General features: G+C 38.8%; 1 protein-coding gene across 2 annotated transcripts in view; it reads right to left on the minus strand.

The window, feature by feature from the left end:
- The window catches only part of PPP2R5E (protein phosphatase 2 regulatory subunit B'epsilon), a 71057-nt gene that overhangs the window by 30561 nt on the left and 18854 nt on the right, over positions 1–21642 (minus strand). The gene's annotated exons all lie outside the window — the stretch shown is intronic.

A 21642-nucleotide genomic window follows, 5' to 3' on the forward strand; every position in this document is an offset into this window, starting at 1 on the left:
CTGCTATTAGGAAAATAAAGTTCACCAAGAAAGTCCAGGCTGAATTAGAGAATGGAAACACACCAGTATTCAAGACCAAATTTTACAATAAACAACTACTTTGACTGGAGGCTGGTATTCACCATCGTTAACTTAAACTCCAAAGAAGGATGAAAGAACTGTCAAACACATCAAGCTTGATTAATTTGTATTTCTAAAAACACTGCATCATTTATAACCCTGTAGGAATATACATGAATACATATATATGAATACACAGCAAGGCCATAATTCCACAAACAAGTTTTGAGTTTCAGTCATTACCCCCACCTTGACACTTCCCATAGCAAAACCAATTTCACTGAAATATAGAGAGGATTTTTTTGCTGTACTATGAACCCATAACATTCATCAATAGGAACATTTTCACAAAAAATATGTGCTTGACCAATAAAGTAAGCAGAATTCACTACTTTTGCTCTCTTTTCTTAATTCTCAGCAAATTACAAGACTTAATACAGTAATAAAAGGAATGTCAACTTCTAAGTTGTTCGTTACTTTACCAAATGCATTAAAAGAATACAGAGACAGCTTCATTTATGCAATGCTCATGTACACAAGAGGATAGCGATAGCAGAAAGTTGCAGAAATGAAATCCACATTTTTACTCTGAAGGTCTGTCCTCAGACTGGCGAGCACTTCACTTTCTTTGAGCTACCTGGTTTTATTTAAGGCACCAATGCCTGCCTCAGTACCAAAAACCATCGGTTCACTTTCCTGATCTCATTTAAAAAAAGCTTCAATAGTAAAGAATTTGTTTATTTCTTAAAACCCAGACTTCTAAAAGGCCAATCTAAGATGGAACTTCTCACTGCTGACACAAGAATAAATCGTAGTAAGGAATACTTGGCAAATGCGAGGAGGTGTTAGTAATTGTATGGTAGTTTTAAGTAGTTTTAAGACTTAAGTACCACGAATCTGTTTTGCTTAAACACAGCGCTTCAATTTAATTAAAACCAGTGCTTAAACACTAAAAAGAATAAACATGGATTGCAGTACAAATAAAGATGCAACAGTTTGTTCAACCTGTTTCTGTTTACAGCACTGAAGTAGTGACAGGACTCAACAGGGAATCTACATGGGAGAACAATCCTCCACAAACACCTCTGGAATACTGAAGGTCCCAAAAGCAGGCACCCTAAAACCATTCCGCTGGCCAGGCCTTTCTCACACATTCAGACACCTCAGAGGAGGCAGAGCTGAAACCTGAGAAGAGCCAAGGAGACACAGAAACTCATTAGCCTTCATCTGCAACAAAAAAGATCATTTCTATCCACGACCTTTCTAAGGTTACAGCCCTACAGGACATAAAGGGCCTGGGGAAGCCGAGTTCTGTGACTGCTCTCTTGACTACCTGCCTTCAAATAATAGGGAGATGAATGGACTTCAGAATTCACTGTTATTAACAGGCAGGCAACAGTGAAATGATGAAAAATGTCTTTCAAAGTCAGCCTTATATACAGGCTGAAAAAAAGGAAAAAGTGCAATTGGTTACTTTTCAAAAGCTTTATTTTTAAAACTTACACCCTTTCCTCTTTATTACACCTATAATCCATCACAGACCTTGAAAATATTTAAAAGGTATCAATACATTCTATGTTGTAACATGGCCGTAATGGGGTTTTGGTTGCACTCTTCTACATGACTTTTACATGCTTGCTTTGACCAACAAGGACATTATTAAGCAGGCTGAAATTAAGTGGGAACCCATTAGGATACAATTCAGCACAAGTTAAAACCAGACTCATATATATGACTCAAGATTACACTCATTTTAAGCAGGGTTCATATTAAATAAAAATTTTTAAATTACTAAAGCATTAAAATAAGTCATAAAAGTTTGTTTTCTTTTTCTTTCTCCTGTTAAGTATCTGGAGGTGTGGGAACAAAACAAAAAATATAATTACGTTCTTCTCAAGAAAAACCACTCTAAAACCCTTCATGAAATTCATTCCAGTCTGACTACGTCAACAGGCTGTAGGAGCCATAGGAGAAGCTAAGAAAAACCAAACCACAGCCAACCAAAAAACCTACAAACACACAAACAAAAAAAACCCTCAAAGCCCCACAGAATAAAACCCCACAAACCAATTGTTCTGGTCATATCTGCTTTTCTTTATTAAGCAAATTGCCACTCACACTAGAGAATACAACTCTTAAGAAGTTTCACTCAGTGTTTTTTCTCAATGCTCCTGGGAATTTGGGGTGCCTTGGGAACGGGGTAGCACCTAATGCCAGAGGTTTTTTGTACTTGGAAAAAAGGGAAGTATACGAGAGTAAATATACTTGAAAAATTAGAGGGTCCTAAGACAAGAAAAGAGTGGTGCAAATAAATAAAATCAGTATTTCGTGCTCCCAGCCTTCCCACACAGACCATGGCATTAGCTGGTTTGAGAGTTTGGGGTGGGGGGCTCTTTTTCAGGTATTTGGGGTACATACCTACAGACCCCACAGCAGAACTCCTGAACTTCTTCATGCAGCAGCTTGGAATGAAACACACAGGTGCTTACAGATGTTCACAGCTGGCTGATGAAAGAAAGCAAACCCTTTTCTTCTCAGCAAATACTCAGAGCTTCCAATGTATTTTATTCCCGTGCTAACACACTGCCAAACATTTAGGTCTCAAAATTTAATAACTTGCAATATTACCATTGTATCTACTTTCACATAAAAGAACAGAAAATTGAGCAACTGCTCTAATAAATCTGTGTACATACACATAATACTTTAATAGCCCATGAAATAAAATCAAAGTGACACTATTAAGTGGCACGTGTGATTTATGTCAAATGCACAGAGGAGTATACATTTATTAAAACCAAAATTTAAAGCAAGATAAATTTCTGTCTGGATGACTGTGAGAACTCTCCTCATTTTCAGGTCTTTGCTACAATTTCATTTTCAGGCTTGTCAGTTTTCTCTTTAGCCATTTAAAACTGTACAGAGCTTTTGAAATACAGCGAGTATTCACAGATTCAAAGGAAATCGGCTTAGTGAAAGCATGCACTGGTACATCTGAATGCTGATTATCAAGACAGAATCAGAGCTTTGAAGTCAAGTTTTTATAAAGTTATCAGAAAAAATGACAGGAAGTGCTATAATTTTTTTTTTTTTTAAGACATGGACCAACACTTTTTACTGCAAGGGCTGAAATACTAATTCTAAAATGGCTAAAGCAATTCTGTTCCTGTCTTAATAGCCTTTTCCCAAAATAATCCTAATCCAACCAGCCCTTCCCTTCTCATCAGTCTCTGCCTTCTGCATCCTTTTATCAACTAAAGACAAAAAAATCTGATAGCATACTTTTATTGGAAGTCTCTAACATCAATAAAAACATATTAACGTTTATACTACATTCATGTTTTAATTAAAGTAATTTACAAGGAACTCGTTTTGGATTCTATGCAACTAACTACGCACCAGAGAAACTGCATCCATGGAAGTGAGCTCTGGCTCTCCTCTCCCTGGTAAGTGAACAACCAGGGAGGGGGAGGACCTGCATCAGGTCCCTGATCCACTCCTGCCAGTTTTGCAATGAAGGATACAATGCTGGGAAGGGAAGAAGTGAAGATGTAGGGAGGGACTGAGCAGCTCAAAGCAGCACGGCAACTGTGAGGAAAAGCCATGGGATTGCAGACACAGGGCAGTATAGGGCCCAAAATCAGAATAAAGCCAGACAAAATACGCAAATTGTGTATGAAATATGAAGCAGAACTAGAGTATACTCACATATGCTACCCTTCACCCACATATGCACTATCAGAACATTTATGAATCATTAAAATCAAAATGCTTTCAGAATAACTATTGCTTCCAGTATATACTTTACTGGTATTCATTAGCTTGAAGGTGACATTTGCATAGAGAATTAGCATCATCTTCTTGTATGATAGTAAAAGCAAACACCACATTAAACACAAAAAATAAAAACACATACTAAAACCAAAGTCCAAAATGGGGAAGAGAGACTAAGAGTAACATTTTTATTCACATTAATTTTAAGAACTTCCTTATAAATATCCCAGCATCTGAGAACTCTGCATTCATTCCACCTCAGATTGTTTCCTCTTTCAATTAAGTTGCAAAATTTCAACTTTCCCTTTTGACTTAATAGCAAAATAATTCCTCAACTCGTCTTCAATTTTTTATCTTCCAGTTACTAAGAAAACCTAGCACAATTCTTCTTCTAGTTAAGTAAAACCTCCTTGTGACAAAAAAAAAAAATCTCCCAGACCCCTCCTGCTTTGCTGCCACTCACCAAATCACGTCAAATATAACCAAGTACTGTACAAAGAGGGCAGTGGTGCACAAAACTCTGCTACAGCTAACCCTCACAAATCACTAGGAAAGATTTTATTTTGGAAGCTACCTTTTGAGTTTTCATTCCAATAAAACTGGAAAAATTGAATTAGAAAGCCTATTGGTTTTCTTTGAGAAGCTGACTTCAACAGAAGGTCTAGGGTCACCCAGCTCAGAGCTTTCCCTAACTTAGTCCTGAAATACAGAACAACCACGTTTCCACAGGTCACTTTTCACAGCAGAATATTGGTCTTAACATTCCAAGAAATACAAATGTTTGCCCTCTTTTTCTTGCACAAATACTTCCTGAGAAAAATAATCACTATCCTGATTGCATTGATTTAATTTTCCTAACTGGCTGTCAATATTATGAATGCTTTGCCAAGTCAGTAATCAGTCATTTATAAGAGGTGCTTTTCTCAAAGCTGTTTCCCCAACCCATTCTCTAGACTTTATAATTATACAGGCAGGGCAGCAGTTAGGCACTGTGCTCCAAATATGTAAAATCTAACCAGTACAATTATTCACACAGCAATAAATACAGTGGGACAAACTCAAGCTGACTTTCCTGAGTGAAAACACTCAGAAAGAAAAAGCACAACATTACCACACCATCATTCAAACTGCACAATCAGTAATGCAGCACAGGACATAATCCACCAATTTCCTGATAAACAGCATCTATTCAGATAATCTGTCACAAAATTGAGAATTATTTCCCCAGCCGTAAATTTGCCCCTACTCAAACTGAGCAAATTCTCAACAAGTGGGAGTCTCCTGGGTTGTTCCACAGGGCTCCTGGATCCACAAATCCCTCCACTGCTTATAACACTCCCCAGTCGTTTCAAAGACATTCAGTAAACATCATTTACATGGGTGGGTATTCTAAACTCAGTGTAAATCTAACATATCATTTGAGTGCCTTGAATGCAGATGGGGCAGCATTACAAACAACACGGGGTTCTCCTTAACAGATGTATTCTTGGTCATATAAACTGCCCAGATTTTGTAATGTAGATATATTAACCAAAATTCTGCTTTTACTCACGTATGTGGTACCTCAAGTTTCAGACCCTGAATAGAATAATCCATGGATGAAGGGCTACAATTTGGCAATAAAAAGAATTTAATAAATCATATTTTTTAAATTTATACTTTTACACTTTATGAAGTTTCAGTTGAACCTTTTGTCTATTTCCACAGCAGGCACGGTGCAGGCAAGAATTTAAGTTTCTTCATTTTCATACAGCTCAATCCAGAGCCATGGCAGCCAAAGTTTCAAGGAAAAGACTCCTTTGGGCTATGGTTTATTTACCTGTGACCAACACTTGCTCATTCTCACCAATGATGTCTGTGCTGTGAACATCTTTCAACCTGGAAGTGAACTAAGACCACAAGCCTGGTTGTCAAAGCTATTTATGAGCCATAACAAAACATTATTCCATGAATACTCACTGCAAAAGTCTGTATTAGTGCAAACTGGCATTGATGATGTGCACACCTAAGTGAGTAGAGACTCCAAGGGACCTTAGGTTTTAGAAGTTTGGGTGCTCTCACACATCACTGACCTACATGAGGAATGTTATGAAACAGTTACATCAAGCATCTCAGATAATGATATGTAATCAAGGAAATACATGTCGGATAGTGAGAATTCCTGAGCAATTAATGAAAGACAAGACTGCCAGGGTATTTTGGTACACCAACTGTTGTCCCACAAAAATAGAAACTCACGAGATATTTGGCCTATATAGCGTCCCTTATGCTTGGACTGATAATCACCACTCAGCAGAACCCTGTCTTTTCATAATCAAGCAGCAATACCTTCATGTTTAGGTAAACTGACAACATTTTCAACATTTCCCCAATAGCTCTTCAAGAACTAGGATGAGTTTAATGAAATAACCCCAAGACAGTCAAAGTTTACCTATTCTACCTGAAAGTCCATTCAAGGCAAAAATGATCCAGGTCAAAGGTGGTAAAAGAAAAAGGTAAAGAAGAGGATTCAAATGACAAGATTTCAGAGCAAAACTGATGGAAAAAGAGCAAGTAGATAAATGTACCAAAAAACTTCAGCAGAGATGGAAGAATGGCAAAAAGGCCGTGAATATTATGAGGAGGGTAGACAGAGAGAAGGAAGTTAAAGAAGGCATGGAAACAACATAAATTATTAAAAGACCAGGAGAGAGAGAGAATGAGGTAGAGCAGGAGACTTGGAAGATGGAGGAAAAAAACATTTGGAGAATGTGTACACAATGAAAGTAGAGTATTTTAAAAGGATAAAAAAGTAGTAGCTCAAAGTGTTTAAGCAAAACAAGAATGAAGGAGTTAGAAGTTAGGGGCTAGATTTGATTAAGCAGCCATGTATCTGGAGGTTCCTGACACTCTGACATCTTTAATATATCCAATTACATTACTTATGGTGAGTTTGCCTAGACATCAAATTAACACTTATATTTTAGCCCCAGGCTGATCAAAAGTTTTGTAGGTTGCTTTTACTCTTCCCCCCCCACCAGTTTTTACTAATATTTCCAAAATAATTTTTAGTGATTTCCTTTTTTTCCAGGGAAGCAAGAAGGCTGGCAAAAATGCACATAAATACTATTTCAATTCCCCAACTTGAACACATGGCTTAAAGTCCCAAAAGAAGAAAAAAATACTTTGCTGAAACACTGAGAGTTACTGTGGCCAGTTTCTTGGACTGACTCAAGTTTCTTTTAAACTGGCTCAGAGAGTTCATGCCAGTTGTTTTAAGTAGGTTTTTACTGAATTGCACTTTCAAAGTACAAGCTGCCCTTTACTCAGCCCAAGTCACTGTTTGCTGAACAGTCACCAGAGAGAGCTGCTGCCCATGTTTGTCCTGCCACTCGAAAACAATGACCTGAGTAGTGAAGAAGTTGTCAGGATACCTTTGCCACGCACTTTCTGCCCAATACCATCTAGCATTATATATGAAACACTGAATGGTTACTTTTCAAAGTCTTCTTCAAGAAGGGCAAGGGGAAAAAAGCAATGGATTGTAAATGTTCTTTATTAAAAGAAAAAAAAAAATCCCCACTGCTTGTTTTTTTAAAATCTAAATGCATACAAACACAGACATCTTTCCATTTGGTTTTTGTTTCTTGGATGGTTTATTGTTTCTGGTTTTTTTCTGACACTAATGTTTTAATTTAGCCAGATGTATAAAGAAAACTCAAACCTGCGAGACAACACTACAACACAGTACAATCAGCTCATGCTTTGCAACTCCCAGAGCTGTTAGAATATTCTCAGTGTAAGAATCAAAATATCCACAAACTCAGAAGATCTCCCAAATTTTAGCATCATGCTCTGTTACAAACACAGGACTGACTCTACATGAGAAATCCCTGTAGCTGGGTTTCGTGAGGCTCCAGGATTAGTCACTGAGTGTTACTCTTTACACCTTTACTCAGTTCTAGCTGGTAGTGCCTCCAGTGCAGAGCCCTCCACCAGCTCCTTTCAGCCCTTACCAGGAGGAGCTGCACACCAGAATTAAAGTCAGGTTTTTCTGTAGACATTTGAACAGCAAAAGCTACAGGTAGAGCAAATGCAAAGATGAATTTACCTACTTGCTCAGCTCCTCTACCCTCAATCACATCCCTAAGACCAGAGGCAGGAACACCATGTAAACAAAGCCACTTTGTTTTCCAAGGGATTTCCCAAACACCCAATATAGAGCAAAGCTGCACAATGGTAACTTAATGCTCCATAGAAGTCACCCTGCTACTGTCTCCCTTTTCTTTAAAATCTCTAACAGTTCTTGAAGGTGCTTTTTAGTTTATTTTTAATTGCCTAGCTGGTCTCTAGGACCCTGCCATCCTCCATCCATTCCCAAGTTCTTAGTAGAGCACTGGAACCCAAAACATCAATAGACACCAAGTCTCAGCTCGTTATTTCAACTTGGTCGCGCTGTGCTCAAATCTTTTTTATCTCGTATTTGTTTTCTGTTAATTACAGGGAGAATGATAGATTACATTGCAGCTTCAGCTTTATCTTGCTACAATGGGTACAATTTTTTATTTTTTTTAATTTATAATGAACAGGACATTGTTTCCAGGTGTCTTAGATGGCAAAAAAAAAGAAAATGTTTACAACTTCCAGGACACTAAGAAACACCTTTGCAAAAACCCCATGATGGCCTCCTGATCTAAGAGAAGAATCCTTAAGAGGATTATTGTCTTTCTTTTGATAAGATTCTTACCAGATCACATTTTTTTTCTGCATGACATGAGAGCCCAGTGCTCTGTAATGATTATTAAATACAAGAACACAAACATGTCACAGCAATCTTACAGTTACCTTCCACCCTAAATGCAGTCTTCAAGGCAGTGCAGGATTTGCATTGCAATTCATTTCTTCAGTGCATTAACTACATAATGAAATAATGATAAAATTATATATCTGTACATGCTTCCTGTAAGAATGCAAAAAATGTATCTTGCTTACTAAGTGCTCTGAAACTGCCATCTGTCCAAATAAAATATGCAATATTCATTTTGCTTCAACTACAGAGCTGCTCTGTGAAATTTATACAGAAATGCCCAGACACTTGCAAAAAAGCTTGAATCAAGAGCACAGGAAACCCAAATCATAACTCTTATCCAAGCAGGCTCAGAGCAAGTGCCAGAATTGCTACTTTGCTTAACACTGACCCACTAATTTATCCCAAGAAGTCACAGGGATACTTCATTCTAAAGTGAAACAAATAATTATGTGAGAGCTGTTCTACATACATAACCCACTGTCTAAGAGCTCAGGCTTGTATTTTAAAATATTCACATTTATTAGCTTATATAATACGCATACATATAAAATACACATTTCTATAGCCCTGTTTATACATCGAGAAGAGTTTAATTGAACCCTGAAAACATGATTTCCATTCCCTTCTCATTTGGCAGCATAAATTTAGTCAGCAACATATTCTACTTTATGCTAATTTACCACAATAGTCTCCCAACGTTTTCCAGTAACGTGCTACGCAATCCAACTGTTCATTCTCTCACTCCCTCCACACAGGGGACAGTGTGTGTAATGGAGTAAGGAATTTATGGAACTGCACATGTTAAGATACTATGTTTGTGTAAGAAAAAGAAAAATAGTATTTAGTAAACATACCCCAAAGTTATGACAAAAGATGCAGGAACAAGCTGGGAATTGCTCCAAGGTCCCCAAATGGACACAGTGAAAGCTCAACTTCTTATACATTGTTAATATCTTCTCCTTCCAGTGTAAGCTCCAGCACTACACGACAACAAAATCACGGGGTTTGGCCTTCATTATTGATTTAGTTTTTTCAAATCCTAGCTTCAGCCCGCTGAGATGCCCAAGATGAGAATCAACACCTTGAGCTGGATTCAACGCTACGCCAAAAGCAAGCTGGGGTTGCAGGGGATGCCCCATCTGCAGCAGCAGGTCCCTAGGGGACACCGGCCACTGTTTCCTGAGCACGAGAACAAAATCCCTGCTGCATCCCAGCCACGGAAAACACAGGAAAAACTGAAGGTATGTCCTGATCTGCATACTGGGATAACAGCTCCTGGCCAGCTCAGAAAGCCCGAAGCATTACTCAGAGGACGCTACGTGAGGACTCTGCAGCCACAAAGAACCCATGTGGTTTCCTTGTCAGAAAGGCGGCTCCTGCCCCCGCCCCACTCCCTGAAAAGGTGCTCAGCGCTCAGGCTCCACAGCCCTCCTCAGACATGGTCACTTGTTGTGAGCCTCACGCTCTGTTATCCAACTCCTTGTGACAGTAACTCCAATCAGCCAAGCTCTTGGTTAAGGGAACACCCTTTTTCATACTGCCAAGCCCAGTATATATGTCTAAATGACAGAAAATAAATATATAAATCTTCTTTATTTTGCTTTTGCAATTGCAGTAGAGCTCTCTCACACTCCCTGGTGCACAGAAACACATTGCAATTCTATGCCACTTCTACAGCAACTTTTTTTGATCTTCATATTATTCAGGATCTGGAACAACTCAGCAATAGAAGGGAAAAACATGACATTTATATAATACTCGTCTATAACCTGTCAAGTTAATATGTGTAATATGTGCTATGCTGGGTATTTTATGTTATTATGTATTATCATTACATATACCTATGTAAAAAAAATAGCTGTTCCTTTAGAAATAGGATCTTGTCCATCACAGAATGGCTCCGCTCAGTTTCAAAGCAATGTAAATGTGAAACTCATTTACTAGTAATTATCCACCTTTAGAGTCTATTGCTCTGTTATACCTAAACCGGGTACTTTTGCTAAAACTTGCAAAATTGACTGACACAGAATATAAGGCCACTTTTCTCTCTTTTGAACAGGAACTTTTTATTTTGCTTCTGAAACCCTAAATGAGGTAGGCATTTTATCTCCCTAACATGGTTCTAGAGCTCAAAAACCTAATTTCAGAATATTTACAACTGTCTAAAAAGCAACCTTTATCATAACCTCACACTAGCACGAGGTACATGGACTTTTTTTTAAGATCTTTACCTCTGACCTCTTCAAAAACACTGAAGAAAATAATGCAGGGTTTTTCATCAGAACATTATCTACCTGATATGTGCAAATCCATCATAGGGGGTTTTGTCCCTCAGAAATGCTGTCTAATCCTGGGCAGACAAATATATCTGATGATCACTGGGCTTTTGCACATGAATTTCTCTAAAAGTTACTCAGACCCTCTGCAATATCACTATGATTCTAAGACAGCATACTGCGGTTAAAAATAAATATTCGACCCATAACAAACTAAAAGTTCTGTATTAAGTTCTCAAGAACAAGCCTGAGAAAATTAGAAACTTTAGGGACAAGGTTATGTCGTGCAAGTAACATAACCAAAGGTATAGCTCTGCTGGGCTTTGAGTAATTTTGCAAAGCCTTCCTAGCTTAGACTGTTACAAATATTAACCAGACATAACAGTTTAGGCATTAAATATAATTAAAACATTTCCTCTGTGGTTACCAAACAATACCCTTCATCATCAACTGCTACCCTCTCTACCTCTTCCAAGCTACTCATTAGTTAAGCTGCTTCTCTGTTGAAGATGATAAACTGAAATTAGATTTCCAGCAATATTTATCCCCACCTGTGCTGTGGTCACAAACTGCGTCTTGAAGGTGGCACCCTGGTCAAACTGAAGTCAAGGAGTGTTACTCTGGTTCATTACAACTGTGATTACACCTTCACTCTAATTGGCAGAAAGCTCATTGCTTACTAATGAAAAAAAAGGAAAAAGAAAAAAAAAAAAAAAGGAAGAGTAATCACATCAGTTGCGTAGTCCACAAAAAAAATTATCTGAGAAAAACTCAGCAGGAAAAGTGTGTGCTCTGCAGGTTTATACAAATATAGGTAACTCTAAAGTGAGGTGATTTAAATACACTACTGGTGAAATAGCGTAACATTCTGAAAGCATTTTTATAGAGCCTTTGTAGGTACAGTCAGCAAACATGCTTTGTATCTGTCCAGAGGAATACACAGATCACACCTTTCCTGGCTTGCCCATACTTCTCAGAAAGCAGCCAGCTCACCACTAGACCACTAGTAAGAAGTCTTTAACTTAAACACACCCTTTGTATTTAAAGATAGGGCTTCAGGTGCATCCCTCATGCCTTCTCTTTCTTCCATGAAGTATCAAATTCACTAAAACACTATTAAATGCTGAGTGAAGTAAGCCATCCACAATAAAACTGAGTATTTTAAGTAACTGCCTCCACTGGACTGAGGTTTATCACGAGAAGGCAGACAGTATCCTAGGTTCCCTTTATGCTCAGGCTATATCAGCAGGCACATATACAGATGGCCCTTTCCCAATCCAATAGCTAACATGCAGCCAAAGTAGGTCAGGGGGCAACAAAAGAGTTTTTAACTATACTAATCCAGCAGCTGCAGTATCCTATGATAACAACAGAGAAGGACCATCAAAGCTGTTCGGTCCCAGGACAAAGTTGTAACTGTAAAGGCTAGAAAGCAAAACCCAGCCCATCCAGTTCTCCTCCCTGTACCTCACATGGTACTTAATTATTTAGTCTCAGAGATGCCAGCAGTAGTCAACTAATTGCCTTCAAGCAAATCAACTGAAGCATCACTCGTGTGTGACTTACTCCTGCCTCTGACAGAGGCATTAATGTATCAATCCTGAGCATAAGAGCTAACAATCCAGAGAGCTGTACACCCACACCTCTGGTTCCTGTCATTTTCAGAGGATTCTACAGCTTGTTTCATTTTCAAATCAATGCCAGCCTTATGCTCTTGTCAAATGGGAGTAAGAGCCCAGCTCAGGAATTCCTTTGGCAGCAGAAGCCTGTCAGTTTGAGGGTCTAATTTGGCATTGCTTTTCGCCATTCCTCTGGGCCTCTCCTACCTTTGCCTGTTCACGGAATTTCTCCCAGTCCTGTACTACTCCTGTTAACACCCCTTTCTGAAAGGTGCCTCTTTCTCTTGTTTCCCTCAGTCTACAGCTGAAGACCTCCTCCAAGCCAGCCCCCAGCTTCTCCAAATGCCATCTATTTTTACCTAGGCGCTGCCGTCTCATCCGGATGCTGCTAATTGGCCCCTTAGTCACAACTGGAAAAGTAACCTGGCTGAGTAACTCTTTGTGAGCTGCTGCACTGAGGAATCTGTATGCCTCGCATTCATTCAGACAAGGAAGCTTCCCCTAAATTTGTTCTAGGGTTTCACACAAATTAACCAGAATACAGCTTCTAAGATTTTACAGCAGTGTCACTTGTACACTTTTTTTTTTTTAATAATGGCCTTCCTGCACAAGACATTTAAAGTTCGAAATCCTTAAGAAAGCACCATACAAAACAAGAGATAACTGCAGCACAGAGATCAACTTTACCCCGCCTATACACCAGGGTTTTTTTCCCCCCACATATTACCTACACCATACTGCAATCTTGTAAGGATTCCTCAAAAGAAATGACAGAAAACCCATGAAAATTTAGATTTTTGAAGACTGAAACAAGCAAAAACAGTACATATAATAAAAGGAAACCATTCTGAGGAGGGTGCTTTTCCACACTGACTTCTTTCTTATGTACGTGACACAGCCCAGCTTGCTACACAGCTACAAAATGATGTTTCAGACATCTCAGTGAACTCCCCTTGTTTCTCAATCACTTTGCTAATGAAAAGTTGAAACATTTTGGAATTTCCTCCCAACTATTCTGCTTCTGTATAGTTATCAACCAAATTGGCACAAACAGGAAAAACAGATCATGAGAAAGACAGACTAGTTAGGCAGCTTTTACTAGGAAAACACTGGGAAAAACAAATAACTAAATGATCTGAATTCACCCTGAATTATTTGACAGCCTTTGTAATATTTCATTATTCCACAAAAAAATGCAACTCTCAGATTTCGTGAATATCATCTGCAGTAACTAAAAGCGGAGTTTTGACAGATTAGTAATTCTGGATTCAGTGCAATACTGGCAGGATTGATACTATTTCCCAGGACAAAAGAGAGATCCTGTTCCACCTTATGAAGACAGCTCAGGCTGCCAAGAGTAAAGGGAAGGACCTTCAGCTGTGGAGCATTAAGAAACAGCCATTTAAAAAAACCCGATGTTTTGGAGAACACAGCATCCGGTAAAACGATGGAGGACTTTTTCCATGCTGGACTCGAGAGAACTAAAAATCATTTATTCTGCAAATGAGAAACTGAATGCTTCTATGATTGTTTGTTTTGCTGAGAAAGGAACTTCTTTTCACTTGAAATGAAGGCTAAAAGGATCTGCTTTAAATGTGATTCTACTAAAAAGAAAGAACACTTACAACAGACTGCAAAATCCTAGCCCAGCAAACCACCACCGTTAGCTGGCACATCCCTACTTCCCACTCTCACATCAGTGTGGTTTGGCTGGGGTTATTTCTCTTTTTAAAGGAACAGCTCCACATGGCTGTGTAGAGCCTTGGTGCTGACTGAGGACTCAAGCCACAGAGCCAGGACTGGAGTTAAGTGCAGAAAAGGCGTGCACTTCTCTTTGGGTTCAAACACATGCAGGTACCTCAAAACCAATGAGGAATCCCTGTTTCCAGTGACACAGCACCACGAGGGACATCCAGTGCCTGGAGAGAGCAAGGAGTGAGCAGGGAGAGAACAAGACCCCATCAGACACACAGAGCCCATCGTAAGAACACTGGGCAACCTGGGCCCAAGAACATCCCTTTCATTCCTCCAACTCCCAAATCTTATGGTTGTTCGCCCAAAATGCTGGAAAAAACGTCTGGGAGTTTCTAGCTGTGGACACAACTGTGATGGGACAGGCATGGTCACTTCTAGTTATACAGTCCAACCCTCCAAGAAATGCTTCAGGCATACCCAAGTACCTTTTGCCCAGGCAAAGGCCTGATGATTTTTCCATCATTTTACAGGAGACTCCTCTCATCCAGCCTCTGAGGCAGACATCCTTTCTCACTGCACACAGCCTTCCTTACCTGGGCACCCAAGTTGCCTTGGCCTAATGCAAGGTTACAATCAGGATTCAGCAAGGCAGAAGAAATTTAAAAGGCTGCTTGTGTAATGAAGAGGAAAATGACAGGTTCTTCTGCTTTGGGCACTACTCTTCGCACTCTGAGATAATCCTTCCTTGAGGCACCAGCTCCACTTTAGGGCACTCATGGGGTAAGTATTTATTCTTGGCCCTCCCTTCAATAGCTCAGATACCTGAGAAAAGTCAAACTACTCCAAAATTCAACCAGTTGGTAGACAGATGTAAGCTTAGGCATAGGCATTTTGATTAAAGGCATTGTAAGGCAAACAAAATCGCATTATTATACAGTAGTGTATTACTGTACAGAACTTTACCTGTTCAGGAATAAAATTTTATTATCATTTCTCCCCATCCTCACTATCTCCAAGAAACAGCACATCATGTAAGCAATGAATTTTCTCCTGTTTCCAATGTTACAAAGTGCTCAGACTTTGAAAGGCTGAGGGAAAAGTGGCTGAGCTCTCATAGCAAGCTCAGACACCGCAGTTTGGCAGCAGCAGCAGCACTTTTCCCCTCTCACTTGCAGAACAAACGGGCTGGAGCAGAGCTCCTTCTGCTCCTCCGTGCTCGACCCAACCTGTCCTGATATCAGGGAGCTCCAGTTCCCTGCCCTGCACCTGATACAGCTCCTCTTATACAACAGGTCTGTCCAGTTCCTCTGTGCTTCCTGATTCTGTGACTGAGCCACAAACTTCCCTCGCTTTTCCCCCTTCCCTGAACATCTCACCTTTCCCTTGGCACCAAGCCGCCATTAACCCTTAAATTTCGGGGAGCTCTAAGATAACAAGCATTGGTCACTTTCTGGTTTTGGGCTTCCTGAGCCTTTCAAGCGAACAAAAAAACAACCAACCAATCATAACAACAAAAAAAACCTAGGAAGTTTGTTTTCTCATGAACTCATTGAAATCTGTAGGAAGATGTAGTTTAGAACTCTTTGAAAATGTTAAGGGGGACAAAGAAAAACCACCCTGTGACCACAGCAAATGTCTGACTGACAGTACCTGGAAATCCTAGTGTTTTCTTAATGTCCACGGGGGAGAATACACAGCAGGTGTATGAAATTCCCCTGGACTGGTATTTCGAAACTAAGCTACGTTTTTATTATGCCTAAGCAATGCTGATGTCCTTTCTTAATCTAAACTGAAACACAGTACTTCATTCCTATTAAAAATATTTAAGAATACATTACTGGTACAAAAACTTCTGGATTTATAACTTTCACATAAAAACTTTGAAAACTCTAATTCTAGTTTGTTTTTTAAGTAAATTTTACCTTTATTCTGAGCATAATTCTCTACCACCAGCTGGAGGAGAACCAACTTAGGCCCTGGCACTTTCAACAACTTCAAAACTTGTCTTAACTTCAGCAGGAAGATGGGCAAAAAATAAACTGAAAATCTCTCTTTTGGATTAGAATACAAATACAGTCACTCTTAACATTCTTAAACACAAGGATCAGCCCTTGCTTATTAAAATGTTACCACAAAACACACCAGCCAGAGTAACACAAACATTAACACTCATCCTCCTTTACCTTTCAAATACTGAACCTGATTCAGCAATCCTTAATCAGGCAAAGCACTAATATAATCAAATGAGAATTAATTCTGAGCATCACAAAAACTGGTGTTAGTTCTGAAACGCAGGGAACACTATTACAGCATGGGGACTGATCCTACACTTCTTCAGATTTTGGGCCTCTCAAGCCTAGGAGAACTCTGCAGATAGGATCAGGTTATGTGATTTGATTTCCACAAAATGTCTCAAAGCTCTAAAAACCAGAAACAAAAGTATCATTTTAAAAAAATAAGGATCAGCTTTCCTCTGACTCCACTGCTTGGCTAGAGCAAGCACAGACAAAATATTCTTAAATGGTATCAGATGCTAAAAGTAGTCAAGTTATAAATCAAACCAAAAAGCATCCTACTTGAAAATTAGAGCCTAAAACATAAACCACTAGAAAAAGTAAATAAAATAACATCCCACCAAAAAGGAAATCCTAACACCTTACCCTTTGTTTATGCATGAAAATTTCAGTCACTCAAAACTGTATTTCAGAAAATACACCTTTTAACTATATAAGAAACTATAATAAAAATTTCTTATTTTTACAGACCTCTCCAGCTTGAAGAGCGTTACCTTCATTACATCCACAAGATGAGTATTTCCACAAGATGAATATGAAATTTCCATCAACACAGCACTCCAAATAACATCCCTCCTTTTAACCTGAGTATTTACTGAAGGTAAGTTTAGAAGTCCAGCACTAGCCTATAGTCTAATTCACTTGTCTAACGAGTGAATTATACTCATAACTGGTTGGTGATTAACACTAAACAATCCAACTCACACAAACAGCACAGCAAATCATTCTTTTCAAACTGCCAATCGCTGAGGTCAAAACATTCATGCTTTTAAGTCAAATTACAATCAACTTCCTCCCCACCCATTCTATTATTTCTTATTCACGCATTGACAAGAGCATGGAAGCCACTTCACAAAAAATCATGAGTCTCTTGGAAGAACCTACATTATTTAAAGATCAAACTATCCAAAAACCAAAAGAGGGAAAGGGCTTCTTGAATTTTAAAAACAAAACAAAGGACAAAAACAAGCAAAAAACCCCCAATCAAACAAAACCCAATCAAATTTCATTTCCCCTTTGATTTGTTTTAGATACCTCCTTTTATTCCCTCATCATTTTATCCTTTACTATGCCCCTCAACTAAACCACCTTTAGGATCAAGGCAAACATTTGTCTTCTACTCCACATTTTTTTTCAGAAGTTATCCAGACTAATTTAGCAACATTTGAATTACAAGCAATTCATAGGGCTCAGTTCTGGTCTCTGAGGAAATGTCAGGTTTAGATTTTAAACTGTAGTTGTTAAAAAAAAAAAAAAAAAAATTAAGAGGAAATAAAACAAAATACTCCTTTTCTCTTCCAAACTACGTTCGCGTAATCAAGTATTTTCCAACAAAACATCATCAACCTCCTCGAAACGCCACTTTTGCCAGCACCAACAGCGCAGGGAAGACAACATTTCCAAAGGACTTGTAAGAGCTGGAGTTTTTGGTGGCGGAACCTTGCAGCAATGCTGCTGACACAGGTTTCTGCTTACCCAGCCCGGATCCTCAGGGTAGCCGTGAGCAGGGAGCCATGGTCGGGCACGGGAGGCGGCTCCGCAGCTCCTCGCTGCCTACAACTCCACTCCAGTTTTCCTGGATAAACACGCCGGCCAGTCCTTTCATCATCTGCATAATCCCAGCCTCTCTGATTGCTGCGCTGTAATACCAGTGCCTCGGTGAGTTTTCTTGCCTGAATTATGGCCACGTAGAACATGACCGGGGGTGTGCCAAACAAGATGATTAAGCAGCAAAATACGACAAGGCGTGAGTTATGTTATTAATATTCCTATCTAGCGCTGGCCACAAAAACGAGGGGTTTGTGCAGCCAATAGCAGCTGTGCACAAAGCAAGCTCCTCCACTCCGACTCGCTTTCAAAATAAAAGCGACTGTTTGTTTTGAGCAATTTTATTCTTTGGTTGCTTCGACACTGGGCTGTATTTCGGCAGTTTCCAAATTGCTTCCTTTTTCAAACTCTACCTTGAGACGGCGGCGTTGAAGGAAACTCTTAAAAATGTAGTCTCGAATTACAAGCCTCTCTTGTCAGAGAACAAGAGCATAACCATTTTTCAACAAGATATATTGAACAGCAATTCACTGATACAAACATTTCATACACTTAAGAATAGATAGATATATATGAAATCTCCCTAAATTTCAGATTCATCAGCACATTGATTCATGTTTCCAAACTTATTAAAAAATAAAACAAAAAGCAAGTTTTAAGGAGTTCATATAAAATAATAAAACATCCAGGAAACCTTATTTAACCTTATTTTGCTTTCTTTTTTTTTTTTTTTTTGGATGTATGAATATGTAACATGTGACAATAAACTGCTGCATGCTACACTACCAAATTAGCAGAATAAACACTGAAAGCCCACACAGATGAATTTTTTGATGCCACAAAAGATTACTTCACAGTGTAGGGATGTGTTGCTCAATATTCCCTTAGACAAGGCATTTGCTACTGAACTCCTTTCAGCTGACAATGAGGATCTCCAATGCATGTGGTATCAGCCCTGTCCTCAGCAGTAAACAAAAGAGGGGAGAAAGGGCAGGCAAAGATAGCTGTGTGCAGTCAGGAAGTGAGAAAATAGAAGAGCTTAAGCAGGATCTTAGTTTAAAATTATTTTAATGCTATGGCCTTTCTTTAACCTGGTGAAGCTTGCTCAAATGTGCTAAGGAAAGGAAAAAGATCCGGTGAACAACAAAATGAACTATGGATTTCAGTTAATTTTTGAAAACCCTAAGAGTACACAACTCTTAAGAAAAAAAAAATTAATTTTGCATACTAAAATCAGGAATTACTACGTTACATTAAAAACCCAAATAATTAATTTTAAAATTTTATCCCTAAAAAAAAAAAAAAAAAAAAGAAAAAAAGATAGAATCTGATTGAAAAGCAAAAGACTTCATGCTCGAAATGAACCAATGAAGCAACACTGCTCCAGTGTGGATACTTGAATTTCACTAGGCACTTCATCACGTCTAATCAAGACTTTCTAAAATGTGTATCTGATAGTCTCATTTTTTAAAAGAAAAACAGAAATAATTCAATCAGATTTGTTGATATTAAAATAAAATTGGAGCAATCTTTCAGTTACTTAGCTGTCATAAAAGCAGCATATCTTAAAGAGTTAGCATAATGTCATATGTAATTTTTATCTTGTTTTTCCTCAAACCTGACAATAATAACTCTTCTTAAACACTGTCATTTTTATGCTGTATTAGTCACAAGATACCAATGTAAAAGAACGCTGAGAAATAAAAAGAGTCAGATTAAAAGCATCCATTAATTCTAAATGCCCAACTGGAGACATCCTGATTTTTCTGGATGTTTACTTAGCACTCTGTGATATTCAGGATTAGTTCCCACCAAGTTCACTTGCACTTTGAGTCATCATCCATTCTGTAAATCACCACCTCGTGTCTCAGGCACAAACAGCAAGTGAGCAGCTCTCATCAGCTAGCAGAGATTCACCCAAGATACAAAGAGCAGAGGAAACAGCAGAGGCTAATTCCTCCAAGGAAATATCCCACTAGTCTAACTCGTGAAAGCCTCACTTCCCAAATTCCTTCCTGCCTTTCCAACAACTTTCACAGCTGGGGTCTTCAAGCTGCAGATTTAGGAAACTGCAAGCTGGAAGAGGCTACCAAAGCAGGTAGTTTAACCTAAATGCAAACAGTCCCTAAGATATCCTACAGAAGCAACCCTCCACAAATTAATCTGGTAATGTGTGCTCAACTACAACACAACTTCTCAAATCAAGAGTCATGACTTTTAGGAAGCTCACAGAGAATTTATCATCCATTTAAACAGCTCCTGCCAGCACAGATTTTTGCTCCCTATTAAAACCACATGGTTCCTGCTTTAGCTGACAGCATTAGTTCTTCTATTTAACCAGTATTTCCTCCCCATAAGACACTATGACCATACCTGCCCATGAGCCTTTTTAATAAACTATTTTTAATTGCATTGGATAAAGCATTTTCTCTGAGTTCTCCATCATTCAGTGGGTCTAAATCTCTCTTATCCTCCTACAGCTCCTGCAAGTTTTGCTATGATGCATCCTCATTGATCTTAGCAGAGCCCCAGCCAGATCTAACAACGATGCCTCTGTCACACCTCAGAGGAAACAAATCACCCTCATCTGCTCCGTGAGGATGACACACGTACACTCTGGTTAATAACAGATGCTAAAATGCCTGGTCATCCTTAATTATGATAACCCTATGTAGCTGTTACACACAGAGTAATCTTCTGCTGTCTCAGAACTCAGCCAATTTTGGGCTGGTGTTCACAGACAAGGCAAAAAGCTGACCTAGGGCACAAATGCCACCCCTGACAAACAGTAAGGGACCACTAGGGGAGTCCTAAGAACCGTTTCATGTGGGCAAACATGCATTCTTTCAGAAACACACTTTTATAAACTCTGAAAAATGCCCCTGAAATTTAAGAAACTGTATACAGCAACTTTAGCCACATTACTGTATAGTGTAGTAGCAAAAAAAAAAAAAAAAAGTAATCAAACAACGAATAATGTATTTATGAAAACTGAAAACTACTTTCTCTCAAAAGCAGAACTAGCAGGCAAGATAGATCGATGCAGACCCTCTGAAAAATCTCTTGTTATTTCTTTGCCTCACTTTAAAAGTGAATAATATCTTTTTTTCTTTCATGTAATTTTGATAAAGTCTCCTAAGTTTTAGTTAAATTTGCCTACAATGAAGTGATCATTTCTAGAATAAGTAGGCCAAGGAAAACTCCATTTTCGATTTAGATTCAAACCAGAGATTGTCATTCATTTGAATATTATTTTGTGGCTCAATGTGAACTTTGAGCGCGACATGCTGAAAAGATAATGTTTTCCCCCGGTTTCTATAGCACCTGCTAGAAGCTTCAGGCACACAAAATCAAACCTATTCCAAAGGTACAAAACATTAATCACCTCTTTTGACATTCTGCAGGTTAAGTATCAAACGTGCTCTACTCGAAACGCTTTGTTACCCACGCTTTGTGCAAACCTCTGCTTCAGAAGCAAAACTATCTCCCTTGAAGTTAACTATTTAATAACCTGGCACAGAGATCCTCTCATCAGCTCTCCCCATGGAACAGGTCATAAAAGGAATCCCACTTAAAAATTAAAAGGT

This window comes from Hirundo rustica, chromosome 6 (assembly GCF_015227805.2).
Source record: "Hirundo rustica isolate bHirRus1 chromosome 6, bHirRus1.pri.v3, whole genome shotgun sequence".
In the NCBI taxonomy this organism is placed as follows: domain Eukaryota; kingdom Metazoa; phylum Chordata; class Aves; order Passeriformes; family Hirundinidae; genus Hirundo; species Hirundo rustica.